Genomic DNA, 12,749 nt, shown 5'->3' with positions numbered 1-12,749 from the left:
CAAGCTACTTATCTGGCCCTCAGGCTCTCCCAGTACCACCATTAGCTTTCTCCCGCCAGCTGGAGGCCACCTGTTTTATCTTCCAGAAGTCCCCTCCCTCTCACACTGTGTCATCATTTAGCACAGGGGTCTCCAAACCCCGGCCCGGGGGCCAGATGTGGCTCGCAGTGAGCCTCTATCTGGCCCGTAGCGAGCCTCTTGTCCCCTGAAAGCCTCTGGCCCACTTGGCCGAACATGATTGGAGCTGTCCTCTGATTGCCTCTGGAGGGTGTTCTAATGGCCAGGGAGGTTGAATGAACGAGCCCATTCATTTATTCACTCATCTAAGTTCCATATCTAATTTATTTACATAAATTTTATATTTAAATTTTTTTTCTGGCCCTCTTCACCACGTCAGATATTTGATGCGGCCCTCTGGCCAAAACGTTTGGAGACCCTTGGTTTAGCACAAGGGGTGTCAAACATAAAGTCCGCGGGCTGGATGCGGCTCCTGGAAGCTCTTTATTTGACCCTCAAGCTCTCTTAGCGACCCCATCAGCTGCTCTCAGCTGCTGAGCTGTGCTAAGGTGTCACTGCTGAAAGGGCAGCCCAAGTAATAATTGGACTCTCCCATATCTTGAAAATACAATCAAAGTTTGCACATTTTCTCTTCTGTCATTTGCAGTGAATGAGTTCCTAAGCAACAAAAAAGTGTTTATTTCTGATCATGACCTGCTTATTGGCATAACTTTCAGCCCTCAGCGGGCATCACAAATGCTATTCAACCTTCTGTATTGACACTCATAGTCCAGGGGCTAGGGAGCTGGGCTTGAGGAGGGCTGTAGATTATATATATATATATATATATATATATATATATATATATATATATATATATATATATATATATATATATATATATATATATATAGATAGATAGATAGATAGATAGATAGATAGATAGATAGATAGATTTAGATTTAGATATAGATTTAGATATAGATATAGATATAGATATAGATATAGATATAGAACATATTGTTACATGAAGAGGGTTCCATGCTACATATCCAGGCTATTGCCAGCCTGACCTAACTAGACCACATCCAACTCAGCAAAGCAGCTTCATGTGACTTTGAACCTGGTTCAAATCTTCACCAAACTATGAAGCGCACTGGGTGACCTTGGGCCAAGTACTGTCCACTAGCCTACCTCACAGGGTTAACGCGAGGATTAAAGGAGGGGGCGAAGCTTTGGAAGGTGGGTAGGGTTCAACCTGAGATGGGTTTTGAACACTTGAACTTGCCATCACATACTATGTTATTTTATGAGTCTCCGTCCCCACTTTGGCTGCCCACCCTGACCCGCAGACCTTCCCAGCTGGACATCAGCCAACAGTCTGATATTGTGGCAAGCTTGGGTGTGTTTTTGGAGGAGGGGGGTAGCAGAGGGGAGTTGCTTGATCTGGAAAAAGCCCAAAGCACCCACCCTATAGGAGAGAGGGAGGGGGAAGAGGTACAGGAGGGAATTTTAAATGGTCAAAGGTATGCAGCGAAAAGCATACCTAATCCCCCTGGCAAAGAAGACCGCAAACCATTTAGGGGAATGATATGAATCAGGCCAGAGGAAGGCAGTGGGCAGGGCCAGCTCAGCAATTAACATTTTTAATGAAATCAGGGGTAGCTGGTGATTCATTTTGCAACCAGGGAGGGACGCCGTCATGCCAAGGTTTGGAAAGTTTAAAAATAAACAGTATGTAACCCCAGTTTGTGGGGTTGCAAAAAACTGCCAGGGCATCAATATTGAAAGAAGGCGGGGTGGTATGCGCTTGGCTGGCAAGCTGCCACCCCCACTTATAGCATTATAGCATCTGGTTTGGCCTTCGTGCGCTGAAAACAAAACAAAACACTGCCCTGATTTCTTCATCTTTATTTATGTAGCACATTTTTAAAGCTTGCCCTTCCTCCAAAGAATCCCAGGCAACTTACAGGGCCCATTTGCACACCATCCCTACGAGGTAGGATAGACTGAGGGGCCATGACTAGCCCAAAGTCACCCAGTCAGCTTTGTGGCAAACAGAGGGTTGCCTGCTTTTAGCGGACCATTCTAACAGCCATGCCACACCCTTGGCTTGGCTGGTGAAAGGTCTCAGGCCTTTGAGAAAGGAACTGTTATGGCTCCTTTGTGCAGTAGCAGAGCTGACCCATGTCCTCTCGGGGGCACCCAAGACAGCTCATCAAATGCAAACCCACCCATCTCCCTGCAGCATGTAGCTAAGGGGCAATGCCACCCCCTATCTCTTAGCCAGGAACATGCCAGTCACAGTTTTCATGCTCCTTCCCCCTGGTTTCAAAAAACAGAAGAAAGTAATGGAGCATGGAAGAGGAAGTGTGGAGGGGACTAGAGAATGTCACCATCTAGAGAACAGGAGAATCAGACAGACCCCAAGTGCACCCCCCCACCACCACCACCAAACTGCTGCCTAAGGCTACTGTCTCAGTTGGCCTCATATATGGGACCACCCTAAGCAGCAGGCTAACTTGCACATATTTCTCCTTGGTCCTTTGGAACTGAAGCAACATATTTTTGAGATCACTTTGTTACCTTTTAACAAAATAATATATTGTCATATAATTTAGGTCGTGGAGTGAGGCAGTATGCAGCTCGTGCCAGCAGATGGCGCACAAGAGGTGCAACACGGGAAAGCCACAAGCCATTGTTATCATTCTGTTTCAGGGTACAAGTGTGCAGTCCAGCAATTTTCAACCTTTCTCATCTCAAGGCACACTGACAAGGCACTAAAATTGTCAAAGCACACCATCAGGTTTTCAACAATTGGCAAGGCACACCATGCTGCCAGTGGGGGGCTCATATCCCCCATTGGTCCTACTAATAAATGACCCTCCCCAAATTCCTGTGGCACACCTGTGGACCACTCACAGAACACCAATGTGCCATGGCTCAGTGGTTGAAAGTGCCTGGTGTAGTCACTATGGAAGCCCTTTGCTACAATTACCCACCATATGGATGTCTCTGCAGCCTGTAATAACATTCAAATACCTTCACTATAAACTTTTAATTTACTTACTTGAGTGGTTTTATTTTATCTATGGGGGGTGCTAAGAATTTTCCTGCTTATGATGTAACTTCTGGCCATGACATCACTTCCAGGTTAATGGCATCACTTCCGGAGGGTCCCAACAGGTTCTAAAAAGTGGGTAAAACGTTTGAGAACCACTGACTTGGGACACAATCCTAACCAGGTCTACTCAGAAGTAAGTCCTATTTTGTTCAAAGGGAGCAGTAGTGAGGCAGACGGGATGCAGGGGGAGGGGCACAAGAGGGGTTTGTGGGTATCAGGAAGTTGAATAGGGAAACATCTAAGAGAAGGAAAACTCTTATTCCAAACCTCCACTGCCTTGTGGCTACATCCAGTTGTGGAAAAGGCTTCAGGAGTCAACCTCGAGGCAAAATCAGGAGCCGGAGTCCCTGAGGCAGTTCATGGCTGAACACAGTCACGTTCTGGCAACTCCTGCAACGCCGCTGGAACCAACCGTATTAGCTTCTGCCTTTCCATTGGACCATTCCAGCGACATGGAGAGGGGGGATTTGCTGCATGGGTAACAGCCTATCCTCCATACCTTCTTTACCCAGGCTTCGCACACTGGAGAGGACACTCCAACTTCGCCATACGGCGTTGGCACAACACGGGAAGCAGCAGTTACCGGTTATAAGTCTTCGCTCGATTGGCGTAGGGCGTGACGCCAGGGGCTGCTTCCGACGGTGGGAGAGATCATTGCATCTCATTGGGCAGCTACCGCCCGCCTTAAGCTGGGCAGTCCCCAGCCAGTAAGGTGTTGCCTCGCCACGGTCCGTTAACCTCACGGGGTGCGTGGGGTTTAGGGTGAAAACCGACAAGCAGATCGACAACTCTGCACCATGCAATAGAAAACTCCTGCCCTAAAGCTGGGCAACCCTGGCCTCTGAGCGGCCCGCTTGGAGGCAGGCTGTGCAGCATGGCCTTTCCCAGTTTGAAGAGACACTTGGCCAACAGTCTGAGGCTAAGAGGCAAAGAAGGAAGGCCCATAGCCAGGGAGACAGACCAGGGACAGACTGCACTTGCTCCCAGTGTGGAAGGGATTGTCACTCCCGAATCGGCCTTTTCAGCCACACTAGACGCTGTTCCAGAACCACCTTTCAGAGCGCGATACCATAGGCTTTCGAGGCTGAAGGTTGCCAACAACAACTCTCAGGAAAGTATGGTTAGGATTACAGCCTTTATTCATTGGGGGGGGGGGGGGTAAACCATGTTGATCTGCTGCAGCAAAAGTAGAATGTGGTAGCACCTAAAAAACTAATGCATTAATGGAGGAAGACTTAAATATACCTGTTAGCTTTTAAGGTGGCACCTAAGGTCTACTCAGAAGTAAGTCCTAGTTTGTTCAATGGTGCGAAAGTGCGGTTAGGATTGCAGCCTAAAACAAAAACCTTGGTAACATTTAGTATACAGCTTCTTCCTGGCCTACCTGGCAGCAGTAATGCTTTTGACTGTGTGTATTGACTTCCTAGAGAAGACTAGGCCAAAGGAGAGTAGTGAGTAACTCCTGCTTCCTAGCAAAGTTATACATCCCAGGAATGTATATATAAACACCTAAAGTCTATATGCATTTGTGTTATAGAGAGGTCACTGGGGCGGCTTCACCCGTTGCATGTTTGTCCATTGATAAACTACAGCTTGGAGTGGAGTCAGATCAAAGACATTCAGCTATGAATCATTGAGGAGAAAATTGAGAACCAATTCCTTGTTTTGCCCTCGTTTTGGTGGAACTATCATTATTGCCCCACATGCAGCATGGGGAGGTTGAATCAAAAGATCTGACCCCCTTAGGGTTGCCAACTCAAACTGAAGCTGTTCCTTTTCTAATATGATGCAATGTCACTAAGTCAAGGAGGCCCCCTTCAAATCTTCATGCCTGTTCACCTGGAGGTTGATGCTGATTCCTGGAGTTCCCCTGGCCAATCCTGGAGGACTGGTAACCCTAGATGTCATGACAACTTTCCACTCTGGTGTTCCTCACCCTCAGGGAAGGGGTGATGCTTCTATGGGGAGGTGCTAAACAGGCAGCCCCCTGTGTGTAGCAAGAGCAGCCTCTGCTTGAAGATCTCCAATGAGGGGGAATCCACCACCTCCCTTGGCAATCTGTTCCAATACCACAATTGTTACCCTGCACATGCCCAATCTTGTCTGATCTTGGAAGCTAAGCAGGGTCAGGCCTGGTTAGTACTTGGATGGGAGACCGCCTGGGAATACCGGGTGCTGTAGGCTTATACCATAGTCTTTCAAGACTGAAGGTTGCCAACCAACCACCCCTTGGATCTAGTTTTACTCTTAGAAGCAGCTGAGAACAAATTTGTCCCTTCTTCTATATCTGACAGCCCGTCAAGTATTTGAAGAGCCCTGAAGGCCTTAGGAGTGGACCTCAACAAGTGGGAAACCCTGGCCTCTGAGCAGCCCGCTTGGAGGCAGGCTGTGCAGCATGGCCTTTCCCAGTTTGAAGAGACACTTGGCCAACAGTCTGAGGCTAAGAGGCAAAGAAGGAAGGCCCATAGCCAGGGAGACAGACCAGGGACAGACTGCACTTGCTCCCAGTGTGGATTGTCACTCCCGAATTGGCCTTTTCGGCCACACTAGATGCTGTTCCATAACCACCATTCAGAGCACAATACCATAGTCTTTCGAGACTGAAGGTTGCCAACATTGATCCTATCCCCTCTCAGCCTTCTCTTCTCTAGGCTAAACATAGCAAGTTCTCTCAACTTTTCCTTGTAGGGCTTGTTCTCCGATCCGCTGACCATTGTCATTGCTCTTCTCTGAACCTGCTCCAGTTTGGCTATATGGTGGCTTTCAGGTGTTTTAAGACACCTCTATTCTTCAAGTGAACATTAGCCTTTAGTTGATTGATCAGGATCCACAAAGGGGTCACACCCTGCCCGAAGGCACCCCATGTTACCAGCCATTCTATGATCAAATATCTCTATCTGTAGACATAGAAATGGCTCCTATAAGGCATGTTTAGGCTAAACATGGGTGCCAGGCAGGAGTGGTACACTTGAAAACTGTTGCTTTCCTTGGCAAGAGTCCCTGGAGTGCTTGCTACATGATAAGATTTTGTAGGAAAGCATTTTTTTAAAAAATAAAAATGCTTAGGCTGGCATTTTGTTTTTTAATCTGTTTGCTCTCAGCGACTTGGCTCAGATTGCCTCGTTGTCATGGCATGCAAACGACTGCCAGCTTAGTTTGGTGAACGAGCCCAGTCCTGGCTAAAATATAACAAGTTCCAGAAACGTGCTAGAGATACCAGCAACTGCCATGCTTATGCTTCCGGGAATTCTGGGAAGGGGAAGTCCCAAGGCTCCATGCAATAGGGTGTGGGGGGTAGGGGAGAGAGAGTCTTTTTCCTGTATAGTGCCAAGGTTAGTTAATAATATGTAAAAATATTTATTTCCCACCTGCTCATTTTCTATAGAGTGCTCAAGGCAGCTATGAAGTGCTCAAGAGCCAGGATGGTGTAATGGTTCGGGAATTGGACTTAGAGCCAGGTGCAAGATCCTGGCCAGATCCAGGTGCAAGTCCCCACTCCTGGTTGACCTTGTGCCAGCCTCACCTACCTCACAGGGTTCTTCTGAGGGCCCAAAAGGAGGGAAGCAACTATGAACATCACCCTGAACTCTTTTGGAAAATGGGCTCAATAAATAAGTGAAAAAGTAAATAAATAAGAAGAGAGCATTAAGACAAAATGAATAGAAAAAAATACAGTCAGAGAGACACCAGAGGTTAACCAGGTCAAAGCCACAAGCCCATCAGAGTAGTCAGTTGGCCTAGCTGACCCTTAAACAGCAGTGGCAGTAGTAGCATCCAATAGTCCACGGAGGGGAGGGGGTGCAGGGAACCAAATGGGTCTGTTTCTGCCTTCCTGTCTTGTCCTCCTCATTCTGACTTTGCTCACTCACTGCTCTGTACCTCACCTCCATTCACCTTCTTCTCTTGGTGAGATAGCCCCTGCTTGATGGCTGTCAGGAAGACTACTGCTGAGATCTGGGTGATGGCACAAAGGAGAAAGCAGCCAGTATGTCAATTCACCTCTCCCTACCTCCCCCCCCCCAAAAAAAAAAAAAATCTAAGCTGAAGGCTCAAATGCCTAGTCGTGACCTAACAAGAAAAGTGACTCCTGAAAAATGCACATTCATGCCCCACATCAGAGCACCAGGCTAACAAGACATGTATGCAATGACAAAAATAACTTATTCCAGTTCCTTTAGGTCCGTTTGATCGTGATCAGAGTATGGTGGAAGAAGATAAGAACATAAGAACAGCCCCACTGGATCAGGCCATAGGCCCATCTAGTCCAGCTTCCTGTATCTCACAGCGGCCCCCCAAATGCCCCAGGGAGCACACCAGATAACAAGAAGACCTGCAAGGCCTCCTGGGAATTGTAGTTAAGAACATAAGAACAGCCCCACTGGATCAGGCCAGAGGCACATCTAGTCCAGCTTCCTGTATCTCACAGCGCCCCACCAAAATGCCCCAGGGAGCACACCAGATAACAAGAAGACCTGCAAGGCCTCCTGGGAATTGTAGTTAAGAACATAAGAACAGCCCCACTGGATCAGGCCATAGGCCCATCTAGTCCAGCTTCCTGTATCTCACAGCGGCCCCCCAAATGCCCCAGGGAGCACACCAGATAACAAGAAGACCTGCAAGGCCTCCTGGGAATTGTAGTTAAGAACATAAGAACAGCCCCACTGGATCAGGCCAGAGGCACATCTAGTCCAGCTTCCTGTATCTCACAGCGCCCCACCAAAATGCCCCAGGGAGCACACCAGATAACAAGAGACCTGCAAGGCCTCCTGGGAATTGTAGTTAAGAACATAAGAACAGCCCCACTGGATCAGGCCATAGGCCCATCTAGTCCAGCTTCCTGTATCTCACAGCGGCCCCCCAAATGCCCCAGGGAGCACACCAGATAACAAGAAGACCTGCAAGGCCTCCTGGGAATTGTAGTTAAGAACATAAGAACAGCCCCACTGGATCAGGCCAGAGGCCCATCTAGTCCAGCTTCCTGTATCTCACAGCGGCCCAATGCCCCAGGGAGCACACCAGATAACAAGAGACCTCATCCTGGTGCCCTCCCTTGCATCTGGCCTTCTGACATAGCCCATTTCTAAAATCAGGAGGTTGCGCATACACATCATGGTTTGGATTGAACCCGTAATCATGGTTTGGATTGAACCCGTAATGGATTTTTCCTCCAGAAACTTGTCCAATCCCCTTTTAAAGGCGTCCAGGCCAGATGCCGTCACCACATCCTGTGGCAAGGAGTTCCACAGACCAACCACACGCTGAGTAAAGAAATATTTTCTCTTGTCTGTCTTAACCCTCCCAACACTCAATTTTAATGGATGTCCCCTGGTTCTGTTATTCTCAAGAAGATATTCTCAAGAAGAATAAAGGATTATTCCCTCCCCATTACAGGAAGCCTGGATTCTACCAACCCTCACTATGCAAAAAAACAGATTTGAACTGCCCCCAATTTGAACCGATTCAACTCTTCTTTTCCTTATGTGTTGATTTAAGAACGTAACATAACAACATAAGAAGAGCCCTGCTGGATCAGGCCAAAGGCCCATCAAGTCCAGCTTCCTGTATCTCACAGTGGCCCACCAGATGCCTCAAGGAGCATAAAAGACAGCAAGACACAACCTGCGTCCTGGTGCCCTCCCCTCCATCTGGCATTCCGAGGTAGTCTACTTCTAAAATCAGGAGCTTGCACATAGCCATCATGACTTGTAACCCATGATGGACTTTTCCTCCAGAAATTTGTCCAATTCCCTCTTAAAGGCATCTAGGCCAGATGCCATCACCACTTCCTGTGGCAAGGAGTTCCACAGACTAATTCCGCGCTGGGTAAAGAAATATTTTCTTTAATAAAAAGACTTAGTTTTACTGTTATTATTTTATTCCCATCAAAATGACAACACAGCCGATAATGATCGTATATATACACAAACATTTATCAGCTGGTAAATCCTCATCCTGCCTGACATCAGGGTGTAGATGAGGTACTGACGAAGGATGGACGCTGTGCCAATTATGATCGTCTTTTACAATTCCACAGCTGTTATTACGGGTCGCCCAGTCGTTCAAAGTACTTGCTAAATTGTGTTGATATTGTTCCTAGCGCGCCAATCACTCTAGGCAGCACTTTTACATGCTTCATCCAGATTTGTGTCAATTCTATGTGCAGGCCACAGTGTTTAGATATTTTCTCCTGTTCTTTCTCCAAAATTTGCGAGTTGCAGGGAATGGCGACATCTATGATGAACATGCGCCCGGCTTCTATGATGGTAATATCCAGAGCATTGACCTCCACACATCTGTCAGTCTGTATCTGAAAGTCCCACAGAATTTTGACCTCTACATTTTCTACTACCCTTTCCACCTGGTGTTGCCATGGCTTCTCTGACAGGTAAGTTGTACTTTTTACATAAGGCCCAGTGGACTAATTGGGCCACATTATTGCACCGTTCTTTGTCATCGGTGTTGGCTGATTTTTTCCCCTGGGGGCTGGGGATAAGAATAGGCCCTCAGTTTGGCTGTACTTGTCGTAAGAGGCGACTGAACAGCCACCGGGTAGATGGGACTCGTTAGCCGGGGAAGGCAGCTCATCTGAAAGAAGGAAAACTCTGATCCCAAACCTCCACTGCCTTGTGGCTACATCCAGTTATGGAAAAGGCTTCAGGAGTCAACCTCGAGGCAAAATCCGGAGCCGGAGTCCCTGAGGCAGTTCATGGCTGAACACAGTCACGTTCTGGCAACTCCTGTGACACCGCTGGAACCAACCGTATTGGCCTCTGCCTTTCCATTGGACCATTTCAGCGACGTGGAGAGGGGGGATTTGCTGCATGGGTAACAGCCTATCCTCCATACCTGCTTTACCCAGGCTTCACGCACTGGAGAGGACACTCTGTTCCAGAACCACCATTCAGAGCACGACACCATAGTCTTCAAAGACTGAAGGATGGCTGATTTTGGGACATTCGCAAATGAAATGATTGATTGCTTCATCCCATTTTTTGCATTAACGACATTTACTATCATCACTGGTGCTTTGTATTTTTGTCTTCTTATATTCATTTGCAGAGCCTGATCTTGTGCGGCGAGAATTAGTCCTTCAGTCTCCTTCTTGAGGGTGCCTGTTCTTAACCATGCCCAGCTCAAGCTGTTATTGCTCTTGCTTTCTATACCTTTAATGTCCACGTAATGGCTTTTCTCTCCTGCTGTTGATCCATCTTTCACAACGTTGCTTTTTGTATTCCTCTTTACTTTCTCTTTGCAGATATAAGGATATCTGCAAGAGCGATCTGAAGGCCTTAGGAATGGATCTCAACAGATGGGAAACCTTGGCCTCTGAGCGTCTCACTTGGAGGCAGTCAGTGCAGCATGGCCTCTCCCAGTTGAAGAGAGGCTTGGCCAACAGACTGAGGCAAAGAAGGAAGGCCCGTAGCCAGGGAGACAGACCAGGGGCAGACTACATTTGCTCTCAGTGCAGAAGGGACTGTCACTCCTGAATCGGCCTTTCCAGCCACACTAGACACTGTTCTAGAACCACCATTCAGAGCACGATACCACAGTCTCCCGAGACTGAAGGATGCCAACTCAGGTTACTTTCTGTAACTTTCATCAAGTTTGCTGACTAAACTGCTTTTATCAACTTTTCCAACCTTTTCGTGATATAGTCATTCAGTCCTACTTTTCCTTTTCCACTGTTTGTGGTACTTGCAAAAGCCCCCAGCCTCCCATCTTCCTCGGTAGGTACATTTGGTCAACGTCACTCCTAGGATGCAACCAGTGGTGAATGTCCATCAGTTTATGGGGTTTTTGATCAAAAGTCTCAAGTTCATTCATTCATTCATTCATTCATTCATTCATTCATTCTCAGTCCAGCCCTGCTTCAAAGCATTGGCCCTTCACCTGGCCATTGTTTTCTGCCTGTGATACGTTTGCTACTTCCCTAAAGAGTTTCCAAGCTTTGAATGAAATTAGGGAAGGACTGAATGTCTAACTTCGTGGGACATCCTGCGTCAGCTTCATGGAATGCACTGTTTAAGGGTGAACAAAACAGCAAGGCACACAAATGTCAAGCGGAAGAGGTGCCAACATGTAGTTGACGATGGCAGCCACTGCGGCATGATGGGTTTTCTGCCGAGTTCCCCGAAGGCAGGTAGATTTGGAACGCCAGACTGAAATTCTGGGCAGGAAGCATTTCACCCCAGCGCTCCTCTTACATGTTATTTTCCTTTCTGTCATGTTTAGGAAATTCAGGAAGGAGACATTGTGATAGGCTGTTTCCTGTGGAAGAAGTCCCAAGATCACATCCTCCGCTAACCTTGCATAAAAAATAATAGCCAGTATAGCCACAAAGGAACAAGCCTTGTTTACACCATCAGAGGGCCTGAACTTTTATATCTGAGGGTGTAAATTACATATTCCAGTATCTGGAAGTGACATCAATCAGACATTAAAAACGGTTCACAGCCAGGATCACCCTTGATGCAACTTGCCCCTGGAACATTGCATAGCACAGGGTCAAGGGTGTCACATAATCACACATTTTAGAGCAGTGTTCTTAAACACTGTGGGTCATAACCCCAATGGGCTCTCAAAGCCTCCTGGAGAAAGGGTTGCAGTAACCTTTCAAAATCTGTGCAAGAGAGAGCTTGGAGCCAATGCAATAATGGTACTGCCTTATCAGAGCTTTTTTATATATAATCCTGCACAGCCTCTTCTTGCTGTCTTGCTCCGCAGTTCCTAAGGCCAGCCCTGCTCAGATTTCTACCTCACAGGGTTGTTGTGAAGACACAAGAGGCAGGGGGGAAATGGGCGGGGTGGGTGGTAACAGGGGTCCCGGGATCAGGTTCTGGGGAGGGGGCAAGGTCGGCTATGCACCCCCAGTATCATATGTCCTTTGTTAATTTTGGTCATGGCATGAAAAAGGTTGAAGACCACTGACCATTGATGGACAGAATGGATAAGGAGATGCTCTTTGCACTCTCACATAACACCAGAACCAGGGGACATCCACTAAAATTGAGTGTTGGGAGAGTTAGAACAGACAAAAGAAAATATTTCTTTACTCAGCATGTGGTTGGTCTGTGGAACTCCTTGCCACAGGATGTGGTGATGGCCTTTAAAAGGGGACTGGACAAGTTTCTGGAGGAAAAATCCATTACGGGTTACAAGCCATGATGTGTATGTGCAACCTCCTGATTTTAGAAATGGGCTATGTCAGATGCAAGGGAGGGCACCAGGATGCAGGTCTCTTGTTATCAGGTGTGCTTCCTGGGGCATTTGGTGGGCCGCTGTGAGATACAGGAAGCTGGACTAGATGGGCCTATGGCCTGATCCAGTGGGACTGTTCTTATGTTCTTATGTTTTGGAGTGCATTGATAACAAATGATGTTTTATTAAGGCTGCAGTCCGCACACGCTGACACCTGGGAGTAAGCCCCATTGAACACACTGGGACTTACTTCCAAGTAGCCACAGATTGTGTCACACTATTCTCTTTAACCCAAAGGATTTTTTGCCGCAACTGACTAACGCATTCCAGCCTCTGGAATTCTCCAGGGCTGACATGCTCCTAGGATGATGAGATTTAGGGCAGCTGCCAACACATTCTTCACCTTCCAAACCACCCACATGAAACAGGT

The 12,749-nt window shown here is 47.4% G+C and overlaps 1 pseudogene; it reads left to right on the top strand.

Annotated features, from left to right (window-relative positions):
• Positions 1 to 5,188: 5,188 nt before the first annotated feature.
• LOC136661994 (5S ribosomal RNA) lies at positions 5,189 to 5,305 on the top strand (annotated as a pseudogene).
• The last annotated feature ends 7,444 nt before the right edge of the window (positions 5,306 to 12,749 follow it).

This window comes from Tiliqua scincoides, chromosome 10, assembly GCF_035046505.1.
Source record: "Tiliqua scincoides isolate rTilSci1 chromosome 10, rTilSci1.hap2, whole genome shotgun sequence".
NCBI classification, from domain to species: Eukaryota; Metazoa; Chordata; class Lepidosauria; order Squamata; family Scincidae; genus Tiliqua; species Tiliqua scincoides.
Note: the sequence above shows the minus strand (reverse complement) of the source record. Positions and strands in the feature narration are given on the sequence as shown.